Raw genomic sequence first — 4,296 nt, 5'->3', positions numbered from 1 at the left:
AAAAAACCAGGAGTTCAAGAGTTCAAGACCAGCCAGGGCAACATAGCAAGACTTCATCTTTAAAATAAATAAGTAAATGTAGAATGGATAAATTGTGGTATATTTATACAATGGAAATACTACAAAAACAGGCAAAACTTATCTATGGTGATAATGGTGATAGAGCTCAGAACAGTGATGATATTTGGAGGGGAATACTGACTGAGTAAACTTGCTAAATGCACTAGGCGCGGTGGCTCACGCCTATAATCCCAGCACTTCGGGAGGCCGAGGTGGGCGGATCACGAGGTCAGGAGATCAAGACCATCCTGGCTATAACACGGTAAAACCCCGTCTCTACTAAAAATACAAAAAAAAAAAGAAAAAAGAAAAAATTAACCGGTCGTGGTGGCAGGCGCCTGTAGTCCCAGCTACTCGGGAGGCTAAGGTAGGAGAATGGCGTGAACTCGGGAGGTGGAGCTTGCAGTGAGCTGAGATGGCACCACTGCACTCCTGCCTGGGTGACAGAGCGAGACTCCATCTCAAAAAAAAACTTGCTAAGTACTAGAAATATTTGATATTTTGACCTGGGTGCTGGTTACATGGTATGCACATATGTAATATGATACTAAATACACATACCTAAAAGTTCATCAAGCTGTATACTTAGGCTGGTTTGGGTGGCTCCTGCCTGTAATCCCAGCACTTTAGGAGGCTGATACAGGCAGATCACCTGAGGTGAGGGGTTCGAAACCAGTCTGGCCAACATGATGAAATCCGATCTTTACTAAAAATACAAAAATTAGCTGGGCATTGTGGTGGTCGCCTGTAATCCCAGCTACTCAGGAGGCTGAGACAGGAGAATCGCCTGAACCTGGGAGGCAGAGGTTGCAGTGAGCTGAGATCATACCACTGCACTCCAGCCTGGGTAACAGAGTGAGACTCAATCTCAAAAAAAATAAATAAAAATAGAATAAAATAAATAAAAATACAAAAAAAATTAGCTGGGTGTGGTGATGCATGCCTCTACTCCCAGCTACTCAGGAGGCTGAGCCAGAATTGCTTGAACCAGGGAGATAGAGGTTGCAGTGAGCCAAGATCGTGCCATTGCACTCCAGTCTGGGTGACAAGAGCGAAGCTCAGTCTCAAGAAAGAAAAAAAAAAAAGTTGTATACTTAAAGTGTATGTACTTTACTATCTCTAATTTACGCAGCAATAAAAAAATAACAAGGGGGCTGGGCGCGATGGCTCACGCCTGTAATCCCAGCACTTTGGGAGGCCAAGGCGGGCGGATCACAAGGTCAGGAGATCAAGATCATCCTGGCTAACACAGTGAAACCCCGTCTCTACTAAAAATACAAAAAATTAGCTGGGCGTGGTGGCAGGCACCTGTAGTCCCAGCTACTTGGGAGGCTGAGGCAGGAGAATGGCGTGAACCCAGGAGGCAGAGCTTGTAGTGAGCTGAGATTGTGCCACTGCACTCCAGCCTGGGCAACAGAGTGAGACTCAAAAAAAAAAAAGGGACAGGCCGGGTGCAGTCTTCTGTAATCCCAGCACATTGGGAGGCTGAGGCGGGCAGATCACCTGAGGTCGGAAGTTCGAGACCAGCCTGACCAACATGGAGAAACCCCATCTCTACTAAAAATACAAAATTAGCCAGGTGTGGTGGCGCATGCCTGTAATTCCAGCTACTCAGGAGGCGGAGGCAGGAGAATCGCTTGAACCCAGGAGGCGGGGGTTGCAGTAAGTCAAACTCTGTCTCAAAAAAAAAAAAAGTAACAAGGGATAGTAACATTCTTGGCCCAAACACGTGTGTCTTTCTACCATCTTAAATAAATATTTAAAAACAGAACATTTCTAATACACATTAAAATATATAAATCTGAAAATATTGGTATACCATCTAAAATTACTCCCTGTAGACCGGGAATTTAAGTACCACACTTTGGTTAACGCATTCCAGGCACTCTGGGGGTTTTATATAAGCTGGTGCTTGGATGCTGGCAACCTGGGGTAATGCTGAGGCCAAGTGGAAATTGTGTAGCTAGGATCCTGCTTTGTCACCAGCCTGGGCTGGGGTTATTGAATGCCAGCGCTCTGCTTCAAGGCACATGCCAGAAGGCTGGAGGGTGGGGAGGGAGATGAGCTAGGAAAGGGGGCAAAGAAAAAGGGACAAGAGCAGATTCCCTCATACTCTGGCCCTTAGCCCAAGTCTTGGACTCCTGACCTCACCACAGACGAAATAGATGTAAAACAAGCCAACTGGTTTCCAAGTGGGAAGGGTGCCAGCCATAGTTTTTGCTGCCCAAGGAATCAATAAATACTCATTCTTATGATTCATGTTCATCCTGTTTTATTCCAAAGCATTTTACCGAAAAGCCCCTTGGCCCAGCCAAAAAGTTCAGGGCCAGGAGCCAGGACACCTGGACTCCAGATCTGCTTGTGGAAGATTTGGAACGTTGTTGGTGGGGGAGGTCTCAGGTTCTCTCGCTGTAATGTGGCAAGTGCCATCTGTGGAGGACTTTACAATTTTACATACATCATCTCATTTGACCTTCCGATCCCTAGTGAGAGAAGCCAAGTAAATAGGATTGCTATTCTAACTTTACAGATGTGGAAACTGGGACCAGGGAGTTAATAAGACACTCAGATGCACACACTATTAAGGTGGGGAGGCTGGAACTTTGGATTCCAAACCCTTCGCTCTTTCCTAGTCAAAACAATAGTCAGTTCTATGCCTCACTTTTCCTTTTTTTTTTTTTTTTTTTTTTTTTAACATATTATAATAGGGTGTGTGTGTGTTTGTAGAGGCAGGGTCTTGCTATGTTGTCTAAGCTGATCTCGAACTCCTGGGCTTAATCACTTAAGACCTCCTGTCTCGGTCTCCCAAAGTGCTGGGATTACAGGTGTGAGCCAGTGCGCCTAGCCCACCATGCCTCACTTTTAGTGCAGTGTGATCCTACACAAATTGCCCTGTGTATATTCCAAAGGCCGATCTGGGTTTGTAAGGTCAGAAACATGTGCAATTCCAGGGTGAGGGGTAGGTGGTTGGTGGCTCTTTTGACAAAAAAAAAAAAAAAAAAAAAAAAATGAAAACAAAACTAAGTTCAGGGTCTTGGGCAGGCCCTGAAAGTTAGGGGCCTAGAAGCTGAAATTAATCTACCAGTGGTAAATCCGCCTCTCCTACATGCCAGTGCCCCCAAAAACAAACAAACAAAAACAGGACACATCAGATCTTGACAGGGCTTCCTCCCTGTTTGTGAAACGTGACAGAAGTGGGATCTGGAAGTCCTGGGAAAACAATCTCATTTCTCCCAGGAGACAAGAGGAATTACAGCAGCAAAGAGGCAGGCCGAGTGGAGGAGAAGGCTGCATGCCAGGGGAGAGTCGAAAGGGGCTGGGTGATCCAGCTGGCCGAGATGCGGGCAGTAGAGCCTCGGTGTGGGAGACTGGCAGCCTGAGAGCCAGGAGCAATGGCGCTGCCCCAGAAGCCGTGGCTGGAGGCCGGGCCTGCTGGAAGCAGCCTTCCTTCAGATGGTCTTCTGGCTCCCTGCGTCCTGTTCTGATAACCTTTCCTCTGAAAAGGGGAGGTAAAGACAGACAACCACAGCTATGGTAGTGGGAAGGTGGGTGGTGGACCCCGTCCAGGCCTTTCATCCCCGGCCTGCAGGATAGTAAACCGGGAGACGTCTCGTCGGAGGCTGCTCCGCTGCCGCCCGGAGCAGCGAGAACCGGGTGCTGGGCTCCCCTCGCGGCTGCCCGCCGCCGCCGGGGGGCAGCGCCTGCGGCCTGCTTTCCCAGGGCCGGCCGAGGCTTTTTGACAAGCTGATTGCGTGGCGGGGATTGGCTGGTCCGGGCGTGACGCCGGTAACAACAAAGGTGGAGTTGGAAGAAATTAGATTAAAGGAGAGAAAAAAAATTAAAGGGGGAGCTGGCAGAAGACAGGCGATATAGACCGAGGGGGAGATGCGCCAAGTGGTGTCTCCCGGTTCCGACTCCCCCCCACCCGCCTCGACCCCAGAAGATCCCTCGCGCAAACCCACTGAGATTTTGCTCTTTCCCCTACCCCCGCCCAGTGACCGACGCCGGGGTAGGAAGGATAGCTGCTGCTTCTTGAAAAATCCCCGCATCTCCCACCCTGACACCCCTCACTACGACCCAGGGGAGAACTTTTGCTCGGACTCCTCGGATCCTAAACCCAGCGAAGAGGGGGGACATTGAGAAGCTCGTCCTTTTAAAACCCGGAAGGCCCTCGCGGAGCATGGAGATCGGATAAGGCGGGGTGCTCCCCGGTTTTCCGATTTTTTGCAAATCTAA

Source organism: Rhinopithecus bieti, unplaced genomic scaffold (assembly GCF_001698545.2).
Source record: "Rhinopithecus bieti isolate Rb0 unplaced genomic scaffold, ASM169854v2 scaffold_10088, whole genome shotgun sequence".
Taxonomy (NCBI): Eukaryota; Metazoa; Chordata; class Mammalia; order Primates; family Cercopithecidae; genus Rhinopithecus; species Rhinopithecus bieti.
This window is presented reverse-complemented; position numbering follows the sequence as displayed.